The sequence below is a fragment of the Nansenia antarctica genome (assembly GCF_963989245.1).
Source record: "Nansenia antarctica genome assembly, chromosome: 4".
Lineage (NCBI taxonomy): Eukaryota > Metazoa > Chordata > Actinopteri > Argentiniformes > Microstomatidae > Nansenia > Nansenia antarctica.
In genome coordinates, this window is record NC_137689.1 from 66,049,133 (window position 1) to 66,075,913 (window position 26,781).

Below are 26,781 nucleotides of genomic sequence, written 5' to 3' on the forward strand. Positions count from 1 at the left end.
ATGAAGACTGTCAGTTTATCCTCTCCTGCATGCGAGTGCATGGTGCTCTTTAACAGAAATGCTCTCAGGCTATTGTGACCTCAGCCATCCCTGCCAAGCGTCTGAGGTACAGTGTCAGATGTACTACCTAGTGTGTCAGACTGAATCAAAAGCTGACACCTTTGTTATACGGACAAAAGGGAATGTTTTTTTTCCCTTTTTTCAGTGTAACGTACCCTTTTGAAGGTCAAGATGACATTTTCTCATCCTGTCTACAGGTGATCTTTCCTACGGCGTCCATAATGGTTTCATGAATAGGCCTATGCAGGAGCTAACAGGGGAGGCTGTTGGAGGTAGAAATCGGTAGAATGCATGGAATGGAATGAGGAATATCTGTACTGAGCCGGATACCATTCCTCTTTCCATTCCATACATTGCAATGAGCTGTCCTCCGATTTCTGCCACCACCAGCCTGCCCTGGTAGCAAATGTCTTCAGAAATGCTTGCTATATTAATATTCAGAAACCTTTTATTTTACAGCCCTGTTTCAGCTGGTGTTTACCCGGTGTGTCCTAATAAACTATGTAGTAACCTTATGGTACCAAGTGATCCTTTCAGGTACATTCATGATGTCACTCTGTCTTAATCTGGTAATGTTGGTGTTGTTTCAGATAGACAGATAAGAGAGATAAATTACATTAGTGTCGTGCAGAGGAAGGAAGAGGGGGATTCGGACATCAGAGAGCCAATCCAGGTGATTGTGTGAACTGTGATTAATCTGATTCGTAAGAAAAACCCAAAAAACATTCAAGCAAGGAAGCACCCTGCTGATGTCAAAAGAGGGGAATGGTGCTCCTTGCTCCCTGACGTCTAATAAAGTCTGTGGTTTGGCGGGCTCTGCTTTAGTGTGCTCAGTGTGTCGCTCAGCCTGCCTGAGGCTCAGCCTTTTGCAAAACTTTACTCCCCCCCCCCCCTCTCTCTCTCTCTCTCTGTCCCTCTACCCCTCTCTCTTCCCTTTTGCTGAAGCTATTTACTGCTGCGCCACAATAGGGCTCAGGGACTATTTGGAACAGGGACTATTTGGTGGAGCATGGCGCATTATGATATGTTGAGTTATAGGAATGTTTCCATGGCCACTGCAGGGGGCATCCCATAATGAATATACTGCAGACCCCTTGGATTGTACTGCAATGGGCAGGTGGATGGCCTCAGGCCGAGATGCTGTTGTTAGATAGATAGATAGACTTTATTTGTCATTGCTACAGTACAGGTACCAAACAACGAAATTTAGGAGGGGAGGCTCCCCTGGTGTTTAGGAAAGGAAAAAGAAACACATTTTAGAAAAAGCATAGATGCATAAAATCACAAGAAGGTAAGGAGCTGGTTTACATCAATAGAGGCTATGTACACAATCCACTGTACTATACTGCACAGATAGTCAACTAGGGTTGTCATATTTCACAAGAAAGTATTTTTTCACATTATTTTAAAGTGTCACAGTTTGCAGGCTTGAAAATGTACATGTTTGTGCCTCAGCACTAGCTGCCATACAATCCGTCCGGACTGTCCTGGGCCCAGAACTTAGGCCTTTTCTGTGTTCAGGGCCTTGACGGCCCTGTGGTAGAAGCTGTCCTTCAGTCTGTTTGTCTTAGCGGCCGGGGTCCTGTACCTCCTGTTCGAGGGCAGCTTGACAAAGTGTTCGTGCCCAGGGTGGGTCGGGTCCTTGGAGATCTTGGAGGCCCTCCTGAGACAGCGTGTTTTGTACAGCTCCTCCAGAGAGGGGAGGGGGGCGCCGGTGATCTTCTGTGCTGTTCTCACGACTCTCTGTAGCTCGCTTCTCTCCGCTGCCGTGCAGCTGTGGAACCAGTTGGAGATGCCGAAGGTGAGGATGCTCTCCACTGCGCCGTGGTAGAAGGCCACCAGCATCTCCTTCTTGCTGTGTTGTTTCTTGAGGCATCTCAGGGTGTATAGCCGCTGTTGTGCCCTCTTGATGGTGCCTTTAGTGTTGTCCTTCCAGGCCAGGTCATCCCGCATGTTGTGTCCCAGGAATCGGAGGTTTGAGACTATCTCCACGCTCTCTCCGTCGATGAGCAGGGGCAGGATCTCGGACTTTTTCCTCCTGAAGTCTACGATGAATTCCTGGGTCTTTGACTTGTTTAGCAGCAGGTTGTTAACCTTGCACAGCTTGCTCAATTTCTCTACCTCATCCCTGTACGCCGCCTCGTCCCCCCCCGAGATACATCCCACCACGGTGGTGTCGTCTGCAAACTTTACGATGTAGTTGCTGGGGTGGATGGGGGTGAAGTCGACAGGTTTCTGACCGAAACCTGTTACGAGACTACAACTATTAAAGTCTGTAGTTGTGTTCCACCATTTGTTTTAAATGAGCCTTAAGCCTCTCACAAAGGACTTGTTACTGTTGGTCATGTTCTTATCCTATTCGAGAAACTTATGGGAAACTTGTGTAGTGTAGTATTGGGAGCACTTGGTGAAACTGCCCAAAGTGATGAGTCCACAACTCTTGTTTGTAAGAATGGATATAGTGCCCCCAGGTGGTTGTATACATAATTACAGTGAAGGGAAAGAGCTTCACCAAAGCACAGATTCATCAGCTACCCTACTTCATTATGGTTTGTGATCAAAACACACCTTGATATGGGACTGAACAGAGTCTTATAATCCTCATCATCCATTCTGACTGGCCTTATTACCTGCTGTGTTGTCCTGGAAAACAAGAATTATTATGATTACCTTGAAATATGATGATGATTAAACAGAAATATGTTCACATTTGTTTAGAAACCAATTTACAATAGTCCACCCTTTGTGAATGCAGACATTACTGAAGTCCCACTGCTCAGGCACAACCGTTTATATATCTGACAGAGAATATGCACCAGGGGAGGCTGGTTGAGGTAGCATTCGGAGGACAGGCTCATTGTAATGCATGCAAGGAATTGACTCATGCTTATGGAATATGGAATGAAGGTCTATAGGATATCTAGAGATTAAAAGGGACAAGGTTATTAGAGAAGGAGAGAGGGGGGGCTGGCAGGAGAGGGAGCGAGAGAGAGAGAGCAAGTTAACCCCCTCCAGCTTCTGTTGTTTCTTTCCTTCTCGGCTGAATATTCTTTTCCTAGTCTCAGTTTTCTTATTGATATTGTCATGTTATCGTGCACATTGGTTTGTGTAATAATGTACCAGCAGAAGTAACTGTTAGGTGCTGTATTGACAATAAACACTTTGATATCCTGTCTACAGAGTCGGTTCCTCTACGGGTATGGCATGGGGCGGCTGTGGCTCAGGAGGAGGAGCCGGCGTCTAATGATCACAAGGTCGGTGGTTAGATCCCCGGCTCCTCCTGTCCACGTGTCGAGGTGTCCTTGGTCAAGACACTGAACCCCAATGAGCGGACCAGCGCCTGGCATTGGTGTGTTAATGGGTGAATGAGAGGCTATTGTAAAGCACTTTGGAATAAGGCGCTATATAAGTGTAGTCCATTTTAGTCCGTTTTGTGCTTTGATTCCTTGGTTCATTATGCCATTTTTCAGCTGAGTCTTCTAAGCTCAGTTGAGTTATTTTTTCGAGTTCAATTGTGGCTCAATTGTCTTTCATCATGATTGAAGCTGAATTCAATGATAGCCTGCGGTGTTGGGAAAACGCAATCACAATGTCTTTCATCATCTGTCTTTGACTTAATCTGTGGCAATGATGGTTTATTGCTAGCTGCTAGCCCAAAACCGCATCAACAGCAACAACAAAAACAACAACAGCAACAGATGCTAGTGCATGTGGACGTCTGATGTTATGGGGGCTTGATTCCCTAGAGACTGTTCAGTCAAATGGCAGATGATGTAAGCGAGTGAAACATGCCGGCAGTATCTCCAGCCCACCTATCACGTGGTGATATATAGTACATGGTCACGTCCAATTATGATTCAATCTATTATATTTTTTGCATACAGGAAGAGAATTTGTAGAATGTTGATCATGTCAAAACAGTGCTGGTAATAAAGCAATTGCAGTGGCACGTCACAGGTACAGTATAAATAAAGTGCAATTAAAGGTAGACTCAAATATGAGTGCATCATGCAAGGAAAACTGCCCCCCCCCCTATACCGAGGCAATCTTTCTTTTGTCAGCTTTAATGATAAACCCACTAGTCAATTCTAAATACTATCAAGTCATATTTTGTGCTTAAATTGTGAAAAGGGATGGAGCCCAAATGAGAAAGCCCATGTGATAATAGTCCCTATACTATAGTCTGTTTTGAACCCAGTCCAGGAACCAGGAAACCCCTCACATACATAGTTGAGCCTTAATGCTGCTATACTGTTACAGATTGATAATTAGATGTTGAGGACAGATATGTGTTTGTGGGAAAGGCAAGCGCTGCCCAATTCATGCCAATCATGTGCCCTGTGCCATGTGCTTGTTTGACATTAGCATTCACTATTAAAGCAAGACCCAATCAAGAGGCTTTATTTCAATGGTGGTGTTGTTTTGTGGATTTGTTTACATTACCAAGGTTTTATCATGGTTACCATGGTTTTACCAGTTTTTTGTTGTTGTTTAAATGACATTGAGGACATCACATAGCCTTCTCGTAAGCTGTTAAGAATAATCTTTCATTATCATTACACCAGAAAATCTGTGTTTGATTTTGACAAACAGCAATCAGCAGTGTCAATATGAAATACTTATGCATTGCATGTGTTCATAACATCACCGATTAACATCTGACGTTGTCTGTAATTATTTAAACTAATTATCTGAGATATAAGATCATTTATCTCTTAATAATAATGACTTCACGGGGCTTCACAGAATCTGTTTGTTATAAGCTTTGAATCCCTCGCCCTCAGACAACAGTCTGTAAAGGATAGAGCTTGTTTGCCCAGTTTACAAACAAACAACTCTCTTGAAGAAAAAAATTGGTTGTGTAATTACATTCCTCATTCATAGTCAACTTTTACTATCGTAATTAATAACTACTTAAGTACACTTACATTTCAACACATAATCACCAAGACTGAAAGTTCCTTAAATCCTTGGCACCCCAGCAATCTCGTAAAAAGGTGTTGAATGGACCACAGGTGCTGCATTAACGACTGCGGCAACCACAGTATAATCCTTCCAGAGGGTTACCTCAGAGTCAAGGCGAGGTGTTATTTTCTTCACAAGTTTATATATTCTCATTCCCTCCCGAAGTCGTAGCATCTAAATAACATAATGGTGTTTACAGGCCGTCTAAAAGGCCTGGGGGTTGATTTAATCCCACAAAAGGCCCTCCACGTTCCCCACCAACGCAATGAATCACTGTGTGATCTGCAGTTCAATTCCACAGGCCCCAAATGCCGCCAAGTGTTCTGGCTAAGGATTATAAATTATGTGACTCCTGGAAAATAAAAATGAGTTCCCCGCCCCTTTTATTGTTAATGCAATTTCTGGGAGACAGATTTTCAATCCATAACGTATGCCACTCTGTGTCTTGTGTTCTACTCTGCTAGGCAGAGACTGCTTGGCGGTTATGTAACGTGCTCTTGTCTCTCCCTTCACAGACAAACCACTCACGTCATTTTTGGGGTAAATTTATGGCTTCTTGTTTGTATTCGACTTGAAAGCTGTCAGCAGGCAGCAATTTTCATTGCTCACATATTAGATGCTTGGTGAGACATGACAACGAGTACACTTGCTGTGGTGGGAGGGGGGGTATAGCGCACAGGTTTGAGAAAATTGTCTCCTCCGGGGTCAAACAAGGTTATAATTCTCCTCTAGCTTGGAGTGGTAGTTATCTCAGAACCTTTACACTCTGTGACACCCATGCAACGATGCTATGAGTTATGCCGATTTAGAATGTCACAGTACAGACACAAGATGCTGGAGGATTTGAAGTGATGCGGTGCATTTTGACACTTTTTCAATTGTCAAAATGTCACCCATGGCCTTCATCAGATTACGTTTTTATTTGGGAAAACAAATCAGTGGGCCCCTACAGTACTACTAGATACGAGTCACAGCCCTGATAATAACATAGCGTTCTCTAGTTATTTGCTTGCAACACATTTCCTCCCAATCCAGTCAATTTCATGCAGACGTAGCTAGCCTACAGGGATTTGATTGACATTCATCTACCAACACTTTCGAAGCATAACTTCATGACAGATTTGAACACCAGTATAAAAATCTGCGTAATATCTGATGACGGAGAAGAGTAAACATTTGAAGGAAAATTGCTTTTAAAAGTGGAGATGCGCGAGTGGCAGAATTAGATTTTCATGAAAAAGGAAACCCTTACAGCATGCCAGTGTTTATTGCTACCCTCCTTCCTCCTCCTCTTCTGCCTGATGTGATCAGGTGCCTGGAGAATACACTCAGTGCACTCTTACAATCTTGAATTTTCCTTTGTGATGTGACATTCTCTGAAAGGTCAGAAGATGAACTTCTCTGTAATCTGTGTGTGTGCGTGTGCGTGTGCGTGTGCGTGTGCGTGTTTCTGCCTGCATGTTTGTGCCTGTGTGTGTGAATGCATTCCTGTATGTGTGTTTGTTTATGTCCGTATGTGTGTGCGTGTATATGTTCATGTATTTATGTGTGTGTGTGTGTGTGTGTGTGTGTGTGTGTGTGTGTGTGTGTGTGTGTGTGCGTTCGTGCGTCCGTGCATGCGTGCACAGGCCAGTCAATAAGATGGTATCTCTGCAACAATACCTTAGGGTTTCCTAGGGGAGTGTGATCTGACAGCCTGATAGCCGATGACATTTCTCATTTGGAGCCTCTCAGATTTATTCCAGCCGGTTGTTGTTGATATCTATATTTATTACAGAGAGTGTTCCTTTGCGCCTGGGGGCGGGGACATCATCTCAGCCTGATACCGTGGACTACACGTCACTGCCCCAGGGTATGATTTGTGAGGATTCAGAAGTGGCTCAAGAAATGTGTAAACTAATGGGATTAAATCTGGAATGATTAAGTCAATACATGGATCCGGTCGACCATTTTGTATCTTTTCCATTGATGTTTCTTTGCCCAAACAGATTTTCACTTACCGGTACATAACTGAAATGAAAAGATGCTTTGATTTACTATCTAGAATGTTCTACTATGGGATGTACTTCAAGCATTGCATACTCTCCAAAACCCCAATGACTCACATGTGCTGTAGTGGCGATCCATCAAACAACGTGACTTTATCATAGATATATCATCTAAGACGCATAAGCCAGGGCTGTTCCCTTCTCCCACTCTCTATCTCTTTCCCTCTCTCCCTCCCTCCCTCTCCCACCCTCTCTCTGTGGTTCAGAACTGAATAATAACAGAGCTACTGTAGCTATGCCATCCATCAGCCCAAGTCACACAACCTGCCCTGATGAAATGTCCTCCTACATTCCAATAATAGGTGTCTACCCACAGCTGTCACGCCCTCGACCAGCCTGTGCCAGTATCTGTCTCTCCTGTCTGTCTCTATCTGTCTGTATATGTGTGTTATTATTATTATTATTATTATTATTATTATTATTGTGTGTGGCCTGGCCTGGCCCAGGCTCCAGCAATCATTCTCGTCATCATCTCCACCTGTTTGGTCTTCACACCTGTGGTTTATCACCTCATCTACTCACAGTATTTATACCCGGCTTCCCATCCACTCACGGCCAGATTGTTGTTTGTTGCTACAAGACTTCACTTCAGGCGCCTGCCTGTTCTGCCTGCCTACCCTGCTCCCCTACCTGCTTGCCATTGCACCCTGCTAATCCCTGCCCCCCTATTCCCTCATTAACACCTGATTCTTTTATAAACTGTTACTGTGTCCTGTCTCTGTGTCCTGCGCTTCGGTTCCTTAGCTCTGGCGGTAACAACCGCCCCTTTCTTCAGAGCGTGTTGTCACATCTACTGTGAGGTCCCTGTGCCGAAGTGATATTGCCTTCAGATGGATCTCATTGAGCGTGTGTGTGTGTGTCATCTGTTGCTCTCTATCATTATTCCAATCCCCCCCGCGTTGGGAGAGGTTCTCCCAAAATTGCTTCTCTGGAAGGTTGTAATTGTTTGTTTGAATCTCGGAGCTGAGAACAGTCGTTTGAAATCACAAAGTGTCAGTCAGTCAGTGTGTGAGTCAGTTTGAGAGAGAGAGAGAGAGAGAGAGAGAGAGAGAGAGAGAGAGAGAGAGAGAGAGAGAGAAGGAGAAAGAGAGAGAGAGAGAGAAAGAGAAAGAGAAAGAGAGAGAGAGAAAGAGAAAGAGAAAGAGAGAGAGAGAGAGAGAGAGAGAGAGAGAGAGAGAGAGAGAGAGAGAGAGAACCCTCTAAATCCCTGAAGGACTGTTCGATATGCCATGGATATACATTAGAGATCTATATTTAATGTGGGCTGTGATGGTACCTTGAGAGATCCAGAGAAGACACATTACCACCTACTAATGACTGTGGACCCCCGGGACCACACTAAATGTCATGTCAGCGGGCTGGAGAACTGCATGAGCTGCAGAAATAGCACAATTCAGTACAATTCATATTATGACAGGTCTTGGCCAGGGTTTGCCAAGACACCCTATCCAACCATTGCCTGTCTCCCTTTTATAACAGAATAGATAATTCTCTAGGCGATGTGACCTGCGATACTCTTTATATCATTAGCTATATTTTATATATGTATATGATTATGGCCATTAAGGCCTTTTTTACAACCCAGCATGAACAGCATGAACATAATGATTAGGGCGAAGAGTGCAGCCATACAGTATGTCTACATTTATAACAATATAACTTGACACTTTTTTGTCAAACAGCTATGAATATGCATTAATACTGCATGTTCATTTAGTTTTAGCCATAATACAGATTTGACTAGAGTGGTAGGGCGTTCTGGCAGTTTACCATTAGCCCTGGCTGTAACAATGTAATTGTTAAAGGTAACAACAGTAATGGGAGAGAGAGAGAGAGAGAGAGAAAGAGAGAGAGAGAGAGAGCGAGAGAGAGCAAGAGAGAGAGAGAGAGAGAGAGAGAGAGAGCAAGAGAGAGAGAGAGAGAGACCCATTCAGTGAACATTGGACATATCGCTGTGATTTAGAGTAGAGTGTCGGATAAAATGGCTTCAAGGTACTTCTGAAAACACTGTTGGGGGAAATTGAACATTGATCTGTGAAGCTGAAAGTTGATGAAATATCGTCTTTAATTAATACTTATATAACCCCTATAACCTCTCTCTGTTCTTGACCTCTCTTTGTTGTGAGAAGATTTGGCTCAGGATTGACTATTGCATCACTGCGCTAACTCATAAAGAGAAAAGCGAATGAAGTTTGGGGGCAGAACAAAATGCTATCTAGCATCGCATGACGTACAAAAATCAATGCCTCTTTTTACTCCAAAGGTTTCTCCTGCCCTCAATTAATTTTCCCTATCACTTTAGATTGAGACCATAGCGGCCTCTGTTTTTTAGTTTTTTGTTCTTTGTTGTTAAAAAGTTTTTGCTTTGAACAAAGAGTGAGCTGGGTCTGGCCGGGAGGAGTCGTTTGATTAAAGTTTTTCTAATTTGAATCTTGCCTCTAGAACCACAGTACCGGGTGCCCTGGAAACAAAATAATTTATCCCCGGCTCTGAATTGAAAGGATGTCTTTTCATCCTCCTCCCTCGCTCTCTTTCATGGGACACCTGTCTCAAATGTTTGTTCATGGTTTTATTGAGGTTTAAAGGGACCTCCAATCTCTGCGCCAGCCTATCCTGTTTCCTATGATGTACTAAAGAAAAACACTTATGACAGTTTACAATGTAAAGCAGTCACACTTAGCATTGGATACTGGCAATAACTTGCGAGTAGGAATTGCAACGGTGTGTAAGTTTTACATTACATACAGTATACATTCCCTGTAGCCCAGTATCACATGACAATACACTTGAAAGTAGTATAGTAATGATAAGACGACGCCAGTCAAACCGATTTTGAATCGATTTTGAAACTGAATTTGGTAGATCATTCTCCTCATCACAACAGCTCTGTGTGTTTAAGATCAGATTGTTTGCAATGGTCTGTCAGTGGTGGGCCGGTAGGCCGGAGCCCCTCAGGGATCAGCCTAATGCCCCACACAGTTGCTGACGAAGCCCATTTGTGTCATGATTGATACCCTCTTAAATGTGAAAAGGCAGAGGCAATAACAACTCACTGGAATAAAGTGTGAGAGGCGGAGAGGAAGTGGGATGTGGAGGGGCCAGATGTGGCCGGTACGGATGAGGGGATGTTGTTGAGATGAGATTGCATCTCGCATCAGCCGCAAACAAACCTGTCAGAGACATCGACAGAATCATAAAGCGGTAACAAATACTGTCTCTGGACTGTGTAGCGTAAGATACCCTAGGTAAACAAGCTGTTTTGGATTTATCATGTTTGAAAGCTGGTTAGTGCGTGTGTGTGTGTGTGTGTGTGTGCGTGTGTGCGTACATGTGTGCGTGCACGTGCACGTGCATGTGTGTCCCTCTGCGCAACTGTTGTTTTGTACATTGTCTTCGGCTGGAAAATGCAACACTGGTTATTTAATATTCTACTGCTAGTTCTCTGCTAGGTTCTAGGAAAACATTGACGGTAAGACTGTGAAGGGTCAATAGAGCCTGTCTGCACATTGAATTTGAATGATTGTTTCCCCTCTACAAGGTATTTATGTTAATAGCATGTGTTATTGATTGGGGTTCTCAATCACAGAGAGGATGTGAAAAGACACGTTCTTCTGACAGAGCACACGTTTGATGCATATTTGCAACCGAACATCAAAGTTCCATCAAAGCCGCGGATGAGATATCCAGGTATGGTAAGATTACAGTTCACATTCACCCTTTCGACGACGTTGCTGTTGTACAGCTTGTGATTGCTTATTACAAAGATGAAGTCACATTTTATAGACAGATTTTTTTTTTTTGGGAAGTTCTAAGATTTTATGTAGTCGTATATATATATACATGTTAAATGAAGTTCAGCTGAAACATATTTGGATCTGTCTCAGGGAAGGGAGTTCTTGAATTACACCCAGAACTAACTGATTGATAACATATCCCCCTGACTGGATTACGGTGTGTAAACAACAGGCAGACCAGAGCCAAGATGGAGACCATTCCACTGTTCCCACAGGGACAAGTCACATATGATGGACTACTGTATTACTAAGGAACGTTAAAGTTAGAGTAAATTACCTGCCACTGAAATGTAATACGTGTGCTTTGTCAATGAGGAAAGACAGGACAGTGGAGACCATATACTGTACCTAAACGCTACATTCTATTTTAATTTAAAGGAATAGTTCACCCAAATTACAAACTAAGTTTGATGGTTCCTTACGGTAAATGTATCCTGCGGGCCAGGCGATACTCATCAGTGATTTCAATATGCAACAGTGGTTTCCATCTCTCACCAAGAGGTCCCCCCAGGATCTACAGTGCATCAATTATACTTTGTTTTATTTCAATCAGAGTGCAGGAGAGGACCCTTCTTACATAATGGGTTCAGAGATTTAGACCTGGCCCAGATTGTGTGTGTGTGTGTGTGTGTGTGTGTGTGTGTGTGTGTGTGTGCGTGTGTGTGCGTGTGTGTGTGTGTGTGTGTGTGTGTGTGTGTGTGTGTGTGTGTGTGCGTGTGTGTGCGTGTGTGTGTGTGTGTGTGTGTGTGTGTGTGTGTGTGTGTGTGTGTGTGTGTGTGTGTGTGTGTGTGTGTGTGTGTGTCTGGAGGAATGATCAATGAAGGCCAGCTCAGTGAGATCTGGAGGAGTTGCAGACGAGGCCTGGGCCTGGGACAAGACAGGAAACTCAGACGCTTACATAACGCTTGGATGGAGGGGATCGGTATTTGACATGTCAAACTCCCCAAACCCCCCCCACCACCACCACCACCCCCACCACCCCGACCCCCAAGCTTTCAGCCCTCCTCCATGTATCAGGTTAGCCAGGTCTTTCTGCAGGGCATATTTAGACTTTTCATTCCTGCTGTGCGATCTGTTTGTGAATGTGGCTGGATACTTGACTTGATCGTTTTAGGCATGGTATGTAAACTCATTTCACATAGGGTAAATATTTGGAGGGCCTTTACAGTTTCTTTTATTTCTTCTTCTACTTCGTCTTTCTTTTTTTCTTTTTTTTACCTCTCCACTCAATGCCACAGATAGTGCTGCATTTAATTCAATTTGTTACATTGTTCAGTCAATGGGGCTGTGTATCTTCCTTAATGGAAGCTAATGTTTTGCTAGGGCTATTAGACTGAATGAGATTAAAAAGTCTTGGAGGAGATTATTAGAGACCTTATGTTACTCCTAAGGTCTGGCATGGATTTACCCACCACGGCGCAGCAAGACAGATAGAGAGGTCTTACACACTGTCTCATGGCCGGTGTGTGTGTCCCCGGTAGCTTGCTCGCTCGCTAGCTGTATTTATAGAGCTGGGTGGGTGAGTAATTTGGCAGAGTGCCTAGCTCTTCGATTTACAGGTCCTGGGAGACCTCCCTGAGGCTGGGTTCGGTGATTTACAACCACCCCCCCTCCCCTGGGTCCTGCCACTTCCTAGCCCTCAGATGGTACAGTCAAGGGACCTCTTTGGCCCCCGTCAATGGTTCTCTACTCTGCCGTTGCTCTGCCGTTGCTCTGCGTGCAGTAGTAGCCTGAACCTCACTTCCTCCCAGGCTCCTCTTTCCAGGCCCAGGAACAAGCTAGCTAAGTCGTACATACTGGATGTAGCGGATGGCTTGTGCTACCCTTGCCTTGACCTTGTTTTAGGTTAGCGTTTGCTGGTGATTACTGGCAGAGCCTGACGAGTTGGCTTGGCTGTAACCCCGCGCATTGAGAGCCTGAGTGGGGGGAGAGAGTGCAGGGCAGGGGTGGAGGAGGAGGAGGAGGAGGAGGAGGAGGGGGAAGAGCGTTAGTGTTAGCGGCTGTGTCTGTTGGAGAAGAGGCTGGCTGGCGGATAAGGACAGATGAGGAGATGAGTCTGTGTGGGTCCACACTGCTACAGCGGCGGCTACTGCTCCTTTAAGGCTCGGCAGAGAGGACAGTCTCCATGGATCTGAACTTCAACCCAGGTGTGTGTCTTAATGTCAACCCCTGCGGCGGCTGTTGATTTAACTAGGAAAATACGGGGAGAGGGGGGAGCTGTGTTATTGGTGGGATTTGGGAAAGGGAGGGGGGCTAAAAACGGTCGCTCATCTTAACTTTGTATATGACTTACCTACATTAACATACATACAATTTGTTGTTGTATGTAATTCATAGTTCTATAATCTGAATTCCACAAATTAATTTCTTGTGTTGAGTAAACTGTGTAAGTGGGGGTTTCAAAAAGTATGGCTTATACTGTAGGTTGTATTTACCGCTGCTGTGGTTTGAGATGGGGTGTTTATAGTGTGTGTCCTCCTGCTCTGCTCTTCCTGTTACCATGCTCTCATCTTGTACTAGTGAGTCCCCAGAGATTTGATATTGATTCAATGGGTTGCTACTTTAACGTATGTAAAAATTAAGGATTTTTCTTTATTTTATTATTTTTGAATAACGGTAATGATTATTAATTACTTACTGAAAATATGAAGTTAGAAATTATAAAGAAGTTTATGAAGGAGACTTTCTGATATAGTGTGATTTGAGTGTGTTGAAATGCTGCTGGTATAGAGGCTCTCCAGTAGAGTCATTGATTGGTGTTTGGGAGCCTGCCACATGTGTGTGGTACTGTTGCAAGAGAAACATAACAGTATGTTCAGGTCATACGGTTTTTAACATTCTATTAGAAATATTGACATGAGATTCACCATATCGATCAACTTAATGTGTGTGAACAAAAAAAACACACTTGGGTTGATTCAAGATAAACGTTTATTTTTCAAGGATTTCAATCGATCACCTCTTTTTCCAGGTCAAGAATGAGCATGTTGGTGACTGGAATGAGAGTACAGTACATTGAGCTCAGTGCCCAGCCCAACATTTCCCATGACCTCAGCTGTCAGAAAGGAACTCCGATAAGGAATGACTCTGAGCCCTGATCCTAAGAGGAGCTCCTCTCTGATCATCATATCAAAGGTTCTCTTCTAGAAGAGTCTAGATGACGTCAGATCAGGATAGATGAACTACAGGGGAGGCTGGTGGAGGTAGAAATTGGAATGTGTGGAACCGAAAGGGGAATGGTATCAAACATGTGTGCTCGTTCCATTCCATGCATTACAATCTGCCCATCATCATCCGATTTCTTCCTCCACCAGCCTCCCCTGATGGATTAGTATGACAGGGGTTCTCCACCAGACATGATCTCTATCTCCACTTCCTCTTTGGTTACAAGTGATGATTCAGACCGATAGCATTTTGGTCTAGGTTCTTGGTCTCGGCGCAATATTTTCTTTGGATTTGTGAGACTAATCCTTAATACACACAATGACATTTAATACATTTCAGAACAGATGGTAGCAGTAGGCTAACCTATACAGCAGTTTCGATGACACACAACATTGGTGCACTGAAATACAAGGAACAAGTAGCTTAAAAAATCCTTGTCAGTCAAGGTGAGAACATGCTTTATATTGACTCTCATCCCCGGGTCAAATTTCACTTAGCTGGGGTCTTTCAGGCAGCTCAATAGCCACACTAGGATTCATAGCTCCCGGCTCGCCTGTAAATTCATCCTAGGGAGATGTTACCAGGCAGGAGTATGAGGCATGGGGAAGGAGGGGGAAGAGGAGGGGGAGGAGGGGGGAGGTAGTGTCCCACTTCTGGCTTGGGACCCTCTTTTCCTACCATAGAGTAACCTAACCTCATATCCAATACTGTTGGCTGGGGTGAGTCATAGTAGAGGAGGTCAAGGGGTTTAGGGAGGTCTCTTGGACAATGCCAGAAGACCATCTCAATCAATCACCCAACCCATGATGCTCTCTGGCTAATGGGCTACTACTGCAGCTGCTTACTGACTTACGGTAATGTTATGTTCCCTCCCATTGGAATAATAATAATAATAATAATAATAATAATAATAATAATAATAATAATAATATCTTAGATTTATATAGTGCCTTTCAAGGAACCCAAGGACACTTTACAAATGTATAGAAAAAAGACAGTCAGACAGATGAAAACAGAAAACACAGAGACAACGCCAAATAGCTAAACTAGGGGCCAAAGGCCTTGGTGAACAGGTGGGTTTTGAGGGCTGATTTGAAGGTGTCCAGAGTGGGTAGGAGAGTAGCGGATCACTGTGGGCAGAGCATGAGCTTTTTGTCTGCATCAGGAAGGATGTTGGCTACTTACAGTATGGCTGTGTATGCTATCTAACAACATGCAATGGTGGCAGCTCACTGGGAGAGTTAACATACATTACACCAATGCATCTTCTCCTTAGCCATTAAGCTTTGTGAGATATCCATGCCATTATGGAATGGTATCAGGGGAGGTTGGTGGAAGCAGAAATCAGAGGACAGGTTTATTGTAATGCATTAAATGGAATGAGGAATGCTAACATGTGTGTTTGATTGATACCATTCTTCATTCCATTCCATGCATTTCAATGACCCAGTCCTCCGATTTCCACCTCCACCAGCCTCCCCTGAATGGTATGTAACATTGCGCCAACACTTTTAGTCTAAGGTTGTTGAATGTCATGGTTGTGGAGTGGAACCTTGATATCATTACGGTACGTTGCAGGTTGTTTTAGACTAGGGAGTGATTAAGGCAGATCTGCAGATAGGATGGGATGACATCATAGGGAATGACCCCCCCACCCCCACCCCCACCCCCACCCCAACCATCCCCTCTTCCCCCGGTCCAGCATGACCACCACTGTCCTGTCAGCACTTCCTCATCACTCCAGTCTCTCCCCCCCCCCCCCCCACCCAATCCATCCATCCATCCACCCCACCTCCCCACCACCCCCTGTCCCCTCTCACTGACACAATCTGATGGGATCTGTCGTACCCCCTGAGCCCCCCGTCAGGCTGCAGCTTTGGACAGCAGCTTTGTCAGAGTAAACAACGAGGATGTGGGGCGGCAAGGCGGAGAGGAGCGCTGCGAGCGGAAAACAAAAACACGCTTATCCGGGCACATCGCAGAGCGAAGGGCTGCCGGACGCTGCCCAGAGACTGTCACAATAATTGGACTTGTTAAAGGCTGCCAGTCAACAGGGGGTTATCTATCGTGCAAGCCTCTGGGTGAACACACACACACACGTGCACACACACACACACACACAGTCAGAACAATCATCCTCAGTGCCAATGATTACATGGGCTTCACAGGACCCCAAGTTGTTGTGATTTAAGTGGCATCTGTCCATCCAATCATATGCAGCCGTTCCTACTGTAACATGATGAGAAATGCTTAACAGGCTTGTGGTACAGTATATCTTGATGGCATATTTGTGTCATGTGTGTTTCTATTTCCTCTTGTCTCATATATCAACATGACATGACACTATACACTATATTATATTCCCTTGTATTAAAAAGAGCACTCACGAAGAAGAAAAAAACAATCCTCCAAATGTGCCTGTTGATTTACAGTTGCTGCACTAATAGCTTACCGCCAGACATATCAAAGAGTAGCGGAGGAGGCAGAAACAGCTTCTCAAAGGGGCGAGAGGATAAATCCCCTGGCCTGGGAAAAAAGGGGAAAGCGGTACCATTCAGAGAGCTCTGATTAATCAAGTGTCAGCAGTTTTCTATAGTTCTTCTAGGAGGTTCAAAGGGATTCTGGTGAGCAGAAGGACTCCATAGCCCCATCGAGGCTTCAGGGGCTACAGGTGTGAATCTGCCCTGAGGGTTCAGCTTCAGAGACAGATGATATTAGTAAGCAGTGATTTGGCACGTCTACAGGTATGAGTGTGGGTCCTTCAATAAAAGCTCAAAGGGGAGGTAGTTAGGCAGACAACAGAGCCCTCCCTGGCAGTGTCTCGTCTCAGGGGTGGGCGAACGTATCTGAGGTGGTCCTACATGCTCCGCAGGTCATTATGATCAGCTTTCATGTCGTTTCATGTCGTCTACCTACCAAAACCATCTTCTTTTAAACTTTTTACTAGAAAGAAATGGGCCGGGGGGGGGGGGGGGGGGGGTAATTTTCTGGATTGTTCTAAACCTGCTCATAGTTTTACAATGAAGCGTCGGCTATATTCTCCGTATTATATTCTACAGTTTCCACTGTCTGCTCTCCAAATGCGAGGAAACTGTAAACAATGGCCCGTCAAGGGGGTCGATATCACCTGAGATTTCTCCTTCGAAGTCAATAAGCATCTGCTTTGTTCCACCTTAGGGCCAGGCGGCGGGGAAGCTTTCCTTCACTTTGTTTACTGTCAGGATCTCGTCTTCTATACGCGTGATCAAGAACCCCAGGTTGCCTGCACCCTCTGGATGACCCATAATACAGCGGGCAGGTGTCGTTAGGACAAAAGACCTCACTCAGGGGTGTGTGGAGAATGATGACGGTGAGAGTTTATTAAGGTGCCTCAGTGGCAAGGCCCACATGAAAGAGTGCCCTATGTTTAATAGAGTAAATCGCCATAGAATGCAACTCAGTGTACCATTAAGTATGATTACATTTTGTTTTATAGCTTTCAATTTCGTATTCATCTTGTTAATGCATTCACCATGTGAAGGAGAGCAGACCAAACGATCTCTTCATAATGTCACCCACCTTTGGGCATACTGTATGGGTAGTCTTGGTTCCAACACAGTTTGACCTGGGAGAGACCTGCCCACTCTGGGAGCTGTGTACCGTACAAAGTATCCTTTTCCAGAAGTTTCCCTTGATATAAAAAGCCTCTAAGTATCAACCTACATGATGTCACTTCCTGGCCTGCTTCGTGTGTCGAGCAGCACGACTTTGCGTGCATGTGTTCAAGTGACAACAGCTGCTTGCCCTCACAAAAAACGGTCATACTCATACCACTCATAACATTTAATGACCCTTAAATCCCCTTTCAGTAGCTGATGGAGCCGTCACAAGCCTTTATACACCACTAGCTAAGGACTTTGGCATTTCAAGAAAAACATGTCACACCCGACTGGCTTCTGATCTGTCTGAAACCACCATCATGTTGACAGGCAAACAACTGCTCATGAACTAGTCTGGACAGAATGTTTGCGATCTTTAACACTGTATCAATTGTATATGATGTTACATTAGGGGCAAGACATCGGTCATCCATATTTAATCTACCGTAGCAGAATGATTCACTACCTACAGTAAGTGAGGAACAGTAAGAATAGGTGAAAATAGCTCAGAAACAAGTAATATTTTAGCTAGAAGAGAATAGAAATTAGCAGATTTCCATTACAGTCTTATAAATTACTACAGGATCTGTTGCAAAGTAATATAATCCCAACATAGTTTGAGCGATGATTCCATTCTTGTAAACCTGACATTGATTCCCCTTACATAATGGTGTATTTACAGTCAGAACACACAGACATGGTTCTTCGTTTAGGTGGCTATTTAGAAAGAACAGATAATCTTGGCACTTAACAACCCCATGTCCTCTTTGAAGAGATACAGTAGCTCTCTGATTAGCTAATAGATTATTTGTCTACTGTCTAGTCACTCATGCCTACTGTACTATAATCCTATGTTTAGTGAGGAAACCATTGCGTACTCAGCCCCACTTAAACTACGTAAGTCAACCCTGTTGTCCCCTACAAATAATTTTTCACCCGTGTGTGAATTGGTGATAATTAGTCAATCAGTGTCATTTAAGTTGTTTACTATAGCACCCCCCTTCGGCCAATCAGCATTATTTTGTACATACCAGATATCTATGGCAAGACGCATCATTCACCCAAGTTTAGTCAAAATTCCAATATCGTGAGTGACATACAGTACATATGTCATATATAAGTACAAATATATGATTCATCATGTGGGACAATTAGAAGGTACATTATAATTACAGAGTGGGTACAACTTCTTACATAGTACTGTACCTACATAACAGTTTGCAATCATGCCAAATGTCAGTGATAAGTGATAACCTGCCAATGGAACTTTGACATCAATTCACTTGAGTTTGAGATTTGTTGACAAATCGAAAACATATAGCACAACATGTAGTCAGTTATTTCACTTCATTTATTTTGCTACCATCCTGAACTCAGTCACCGTGTAACTGTACACCCAATGGCCACAGAGAACAGGGTCTCCCTGCCACAGAAAACTCATTGTAACATGCTAAGTGGTTTCATGTTTTTCTGTCAGCAACCAAGAATGTGAAGTGGATCTGGCCATTGTTCTCTGGTGGATCTAGTGATTCCTCTCCCTACGGAGACCCGGGGAGGGACAGTAGAGCCAAACAACCCATGCCTTCTTTGACCTAACCTTTCCTATTCATTCTGCCTCAGTGAGTATCGAATGGGCACAGGGAGACAGGCGCTCCTCCCTCTAGTCTCAATCAGAGTTCTATGGCAACAAAGGCTGTGGAGACCCAGGTGAAGAAACAGAAGAGACAGTCTATAGGTACACGTCTCCATGCTGACAGTGTGTGTTGACGTGGACCACCACGGCTGTCAACCTAGATTCAACCTGAGCTGTGTACCCAACCGAACCACACTGGGGGGCTGTGAAACACAACACCTCCGGGTGGAGACATGTGAAGGAAGAAATGGCCTTAGACACCAGGGCTAAATCTACATCTCATACAAGCATATCAGCCATCTGGTGCACTCGACTCAAATGTTCAGTCCAAGTCATTGACATGCCTGTGGCTGGATTGTGAGATCCCATGTTATAAAGACGGAGAAGTTGTGGTAAGATTACACTGTCTGTGAAATCCACTCCAGTAGGATGGTTAGACCGTTTTTGTTAGTCAATGAAGATGTTAGCCAACATAGTTAGTTAGTTAATGAAGATGTTAGCCAACATAGTTAGTTAGTTAATGAAGATGTTAGCCAACATAGTTAGTTAGATAATGAAGATTTTAGGCCAGCATAGTAGGTTAGTTAATGAAGAGCTTAGACCAACACAGTTAGTTAGTTAGTTAATGAAGTTTTTAGGCTAACATAGTTAGTTAGTTAATGAAGATGTAAGGCACAGTGTAGTGCAAACATGATTGGACCTTAATAGTCTCCTAAGGAGTCAGTGCAAGATGTTATGTTCGAAATGTACTGGCAAGAGTCCATGGACACACAGTATACTGTAGGTCGTTAGTGATGATGTACACAGACTACAGTTTAATTGAAAAAACAACATTATCTATTTGCTTTCTAAGTGTCATTTTTCATGCAACCCTAAATTCTTTAGGGGTATTCAAGCCTAATAAGGCTGTAGTAGACTCATTCCCAGCTGAGGTATTTGAGTTTGTGTGTGTAATGGGTAATGAATATGTTGACGTTGAGTGTGGTGGTGTGTCAACTCAGTGAAGACTGTAAGACAAACACAGCAGTGTTTATCATCCTCTTATTGTAATCACTCTAGTCAGAGACACTGTCACTGTCCCTGGGCACTAGAGACTACAGCGGAGATAGCCTCAGAACAATGTTTTACCATTCATAGGCCATTCATGATTTACCTCAGTCAGCCACTCAGAAGAGTCATCAACAGCCCTTCCTCTCTGTCAATTAGTCCAGTAGCCCTCTGCTTCCCTTCCCTCTCTTACCTAATTTCCTGTTACGCCAAGCAGTGGGTCCGAGTGAGCGTCTAACTGGTTAATGAAAGACTCTAACCCTAACTTGGACGACTAACATAAGCCATGTGGTCGTTGTTTTTTTAGGTTGTTTTCTTTTTACATGTAAACTATTTCTGTGCCATTCCCTATGTTAGGTATACAAATTGAAGCTCTATCCCTGGTTGTACTGTTAATGACAGATCATATGGTCAGAATGCGATTCCTGTGTTTGTTTGTTTATGGGGGGCTTGGCCAAATGGTCCCGGGTTAAGCTCAACCCCCTTAAAGTTGACTTGTAGCCTGTGAAATCTTCCTCTATTGTTCTGCAGTGGTGCTGTGTAGAGGAGTGGGTGTAGCCTATAGCCTATAGCCTGTCGCCCCCTACCCCCAACCCTCTGCCCCCTCTCTCAGCTGTGCTCAATGACTCAGAGCCAGCAGGCCAAAACTAGCAGAAGCCCCAGGGACCATAAGTCTTCAGGATAGCCACCCAGTCGACCAGGACCTTGTGTCCCACGCAGGAGGCCTCTTCTCTGGGATAGGTCCGTGAGAAGTAGAGCATGGAGGTGGTGCAGCAGGAGGCAGCTCATCATTTGTCACAGTATGGACTATCAGATATATCAACATCTTCTCACTCAGGTAACAACCAATTATGCCTGTTTGTTTGGCTTGTCCAGGCCTGTTGTCGGGCTAAGCATGTTGCCACAGCAACACGAGAGTTCTGTGATTCCTAATGATTTGTTACTACGTATTTGCAAACAGTGGTCATGGCTGGATATCAGGGGAGGCTGGTGGAGGTAAAATCGGAGGACTAGTTCATTGTAATGCATGGAACCGAATAGGGAGAGTGTGGTATCAAACACACGTGTTCATTACATTTCAGGCATTACAATCCTCTGAGCCCGTCCTCTGATTTCTACCTCCACCAGCCTCCTCTACTGGATTATGCAATCTCATGCATCGTATCAGTGTATGAAACAGACCACTATCTCAAGGTGGATAATATCCCTAAACATTTACTTAATGAGAAGATTGAGAAGAGAAGAAAAGCTTTATCTCATTTTCTTATCCTTTGTTTCAATCCGATCATTTAGTTTGAATAACTCAGCTAGAGAACTAAACACAGTATTTATGAACATTCGTTATTGTGCTGTGTGCTGATTATTACTGTTGACCACATTTACCACAGTAAACAGTCCCTGAACCTCATTATGACTTCCTGCTCTGTGGGACAGGTATTTATGAGGGGTCGACTTCTTAGAAGCTCCCAGACTATCATTAGACCCAATATTGAATCTCAACTTGTTCCTGCACGCATATACAGCGCAGGGATCTGCTTTAGCCAATGAGAGGGCTACACACACATGCACGCATACACTCATGCACACACACACACACACACACACACACACACACACACACACACACACACACACACACACATTCATGCACACACACAAATGTGTAAATGTGTCAGCTTAGTTTCTGTATCCTAGTATTCTAGTCTTATGGGCCTAATGCACTAGTCCTGGAGAATGTGAAGATCTAGTGCGTCTGATTTGATGAGGTTACATCATGTATTTGGGACAGACCAGGAAGTGTGACATATGTTTTACTCATTCAAGGCAAACAATGCTTAGCGATGTCTGAATTGTCTGTTTTCCGGCCAGCAACTGCAGCTTCCTCTTGTACTTGGCAAGCACTAGCATCAAAGTCAGCAACAAAATTAAATACATTGGAATAGACAAAATGACTGATCCCACTCTTCTAATTGCTTTCCATTGCACTAAGCAACTTTATCCGATCATTATGCCAAATTGAAAAATATTATATTTGCCAAATACCAAAGCTATACCAAAAAGCTATCCATACAAAATAATTTCAGGTTGCTTTCTTTCAGAGGTCAGCCATTATGGGGCAAGGCGATCTAAGAGGTACCCCAGGTATTTCTAGCCAATTACAGCACACAGCAACCCTTTGTTGTGGTCCACCTGGTGGGGGCCATGTTGGATCTAGTGACTTATTAAGGCCACTGGGACACAAAAATACTCTAGCTATACTTTAGCTATGTGTGTGTGTGTGTGTGTGTGCGTGCGTGCGTGCGTGTCTGTGTCTGTGTGTATATGTGTGTGTGTGTGTGTGTGTGTGTGTGTGTGTGTGTGTGTGAGTGTGTGCGTGCGTGCATGCGCTAACTAATTATATATGGGGGCAAACAAGTTCAGCAAAGACAGGTCAAACCAGGGAACACGGCGGCTTGATGCAGCATGGACGAGTCTGATTCAACATCTGATTCCTTAGCTGCTTTGAGTAGCAGACCTGGCTCCAACATTGTATTCCCTTTCTGTCAATGACTTCCGCAGTACGCATGAATTAACTTGCCTGGCGTGTAATGGAAACAACAGATTCACCACAAAGAGCAACTATGTCCACCCCAGCGTGCTTAGCAAACAACATTTAGTGCACCTATGAAAGAAAACCAATGGTATTATTTGGACCCAGGTCTACTGTGTAGTCCCTAGCCCGGTAGACAGATGGTGTTAAAAGGTGTCGACCACAGACCTGTGATCCAGTGACCTATTAGATGTGTGAGATATCTGAGCCACGGGCTCAGGGTACACGCTCTCCACTCTGATTGACAGCTTCTACTGTCACTACATGGATAGGTTTTTCTGACGGTACTCAATGCTTACTGTGCCATAATGCACATAAACGCTGCCTCAAGGTGACTGTGTTTCATGTTTCATGTTTCAAGTTTCAAGTATCAAGTTTCAAGTTTCAAGTTTATTGTTATGTTACACAAGTGTAAGAGAGTAAAATCATTAGGCTTCAGTTCCTGACATTGCAGCACAAGACATAAGGCAATAGGCATAATTCAAGATAAAAAAAAGTTACAGTAGTACAGGACATAAGTGACAAAAAATAATAAGACAGGATATAGTTAGCAGTATCTGGACAATTTGCAGACAATAAGACAATAGGCATCTGTGTTCAATGCCAACTATTCAGGAATGATGCTAAACGACATGATGTGAGGTGGAGCTTATTGGCATAGACTCGACATGGATATCTTGGACATCATATCGACCTATGACCTCACTAAATATCCTGATGCTTTCATGTGGAAAAATGACTTTGAAGGGTAATGACACATCATGTAGAGGCTTTTTGCTTCTGTTGTATTCTTTCTATTGTTTTTGATTTAGGCCCAAAGGTCTAATGTCTTTTCAGTGACATTACTGTGAGTTTATATAGGTAGTTTACCTGCGTAAAACAGGCCCAAAAAAGCAATTTCCTGGAAGTAACGGTATGAGGCATTGGAAAGTGAACTTTCCGGGAAGAGTTCACCCCTGTGTTTAGTGTTTGGGCTTCTGCTCTGACGCGTGGTAAATTTGGAGGTTCACGCCTGTCACTCTAGGAACGGCTACCGCGGTGAAGGTAGGACATCCTATGCCGCGGAGCCCTCAGGCCATGATAGGCCTCTTGATGAGGTCCCGGCCACACCGTCGGAGGGTTGCCGTGGTGGCGAGCATTAGACCAGCAATAACAGCTGGAGAGAGAGACCCTCAATGTGGCAGCAGCTAACCTCATATTGCTTGAAATACCACAGTTGGGTTTTCGCTTGGAATGGGGATTTCAGGTAAGAAATAAGAAATGCCTTGCTCTGCGGTGTTGGCCTGCAGTCACTGATTGACAGTTACCTTGATTGGCTTGGTCAGGATTCTGGAAACAATGCTGTCATATTACCCAATCACAGGAGTTCATTATTAGGGCAAACAAGATGCTGTTGCCTGAGTCTTTTTGTAAATAGAGGTAATTTACAGGAGACTCTCAATTTTAATAGAGAGGTTTTTTTCTTAGGTTTGTTTCTTTTCTCAAGGCTTTTGAGATGGGTCCATGTTCAGATTCGCGACTCGTGTCCTGTTTTGTATTCAGCAACAGCAACCTAAAATGGATAAAATCTTCCTCATATTACAATAGTTGATGACAGACAAGAAAATCCATGAGCTTTTATTTAATACATTTTTTTTAAACAAAACCTAACAATTGCTAAGGACAAGACAGTTAGACCACAGCAGAAATACAGACAGCATATCAATCTCTTTCCAGGCTATTTCATAAGATATTTATCATACTCCATCGGCTGTAATTCACCATATTATTCAGTGTGTTTGGCAGTCTCAGGAGTCAGCTGGCCTCGGTAGGTACTGGCAGTGTGCTGTAAGCTTAGCTAAGTGCTTCTCCATGCACTCTTATTAATGTAGTTTAAAATGCATGTTACTGCGCTGGTGGGTTCCATCAATACAACAAGCTGTCTACAGAAGGCAGGCGGCGCATTTATCAACAGATAGACATTTTGTCATTTCCCTCATGCCAAATTGCTATGCAAATGGACCCTCTGGGTTTTTAATCTATATTTCATATTAGGTCCTCGCATGATGTAACATGGCGTAAAATGGTTTCCAGTAAGAAAACGATGGTGTTGCATTCAGTTTGTCCCCAGAGTAATGACCCCCAAAAGAGACGATATTTATCACTAAACAAACATGTCTTACTGGCAATGTAGACACAACGATTTGCGGATCTATTATGTACCATAGATGGCATAGAACATGCCTGTTGATTGAGGTCTCTGCAAGGTCTCCGACACGTCTGGTGAACCCGTCACTTAACATCCAAAACCTTCACTTCTCCACTTCCGTTCTTTCCATCTGTCCCCAGATTTTAATGTCAGCTTCTTCAGCATGCTATTTGTTTACATACCTCTGTATGGCGTGGTGTGGTTTATGGCTGCATACTTCTGCTGCATATTTGGCCAATGTGCAAATATGTGCCTTTTGTCTGGTTTTCTCCATGCAGTCAGGTGACATATCTGAGGAATGCATGGTGTTCTAATTGCCAAGTTTTTCGAGGCAATGGTCCATACTGTGTCTCCCTGACAGGAGCATGCTCAGTTTCCACGCTATACCACATTATTCATTCATGCCACTTTTTTTTTTTTTGCTCACTTGTTTACATCCCACAGGCCACATTGCACCATTGTTGTATACTAATGTTTGTGGTTGAGAATAGCAGTGAATGTATGAGGAACCATGCGATGCTGACGGACTGCAACGTTTACAGTAAACAGACGGTCCCCCATTCTCCGGCACGCAGCAGACGACAACAAACAGCTATCAAGATACTCCAGCCGAGGCGAGGCAGGGCTTGGCCTGATGTTAACCCCCTCTGCTCGGCACTGCTATTGTCATCCAGCATCTGTGGACTGTGAATATTCAAATCAGTGTATTTGTCTCAAAGAGTCCAGGGAAGCTCCTCTGCTGCTGCTTCTCTCACATTCCCAGAGAAGCTCCATGCATAATGTGTATTTACTGTGCCTCTGTCTGGGTCCATATCTCTGCACCAGGGGAGGCTGGTGGAGGTAGAAATCGGAGGACGGGCTCATTGTAATGCATGGCACGGAATGAGGAATGGTATCAAACACCTCCATACTAACGTCCGATTTCTACCACCTTCCACTGCTCTGCACCAGATTTGGGCACTGGAGGACAGAACCACAGAGTACCTATAATTTATTCTGAATATTATGCCGTTTACCAAACCATAACCTCTATTAATATGTACAGTACATCAAACACACCCCTCGTTGGGAAACATATTGAATTTGTAAAAGAAAATTGCAACGGAAAGTATTATTGCTTTGTTATTATTGCAATACTGGAGGCTCTAAGGATGCATTCAGGAGACGCACTGTACAGGACTGTAGGCTACTGCCTTCTCCCTCCAGACCAACCAACTGTCTAAAAAATAATATAAAATAAGAATATATAAATAATAAAAAATGAACAGGAAAAAACAATAGGAAGTATAGCACAACAAAGTGCCGTGGTACAGTAGCAATGGTGTTGCAGCAGTATAATCCTGTTGTATGCCTGTTTAATGTTTAAAAGCTTCTGAACTAAGCGCAACAGAAAGTGGGAATGCCACAGGCCATTGACTTTAATAAGGACAAAAGCACTCATAGGACACCAGGGAATCACAATACGTTTGCATGACAATCAATGCACACACAATGCCAGCCAGGAATGCCTGAGAAACGGCTGCATACCAAATTTGCTCAGGCTTTCACATTACCATGTAGATCAGGTGACTGGCTGCGTTTGGAATGTCAATATATCTTTAGTTAAGTCCACTAGGCACTTAGCCTAGTGTGTGACAAATTGACAGCTTCTGT

General features: G+C 43.9%; 1 protein-coding gene across 1 annotated transcript in view; it reads left to right on the top strand.

Moving 5' to 3' along the window:
- Nucleotides 1–26,781, top strand: part of arhgap24 (Rho GTPase activating protein 24) — a gene marked incomplete at both ends in the record, with an annotated part of 71,843 nt that overhangs the window by 25,573 nt on the left and 19,489 nt on the right. The window lies entirely within an intron of this gene.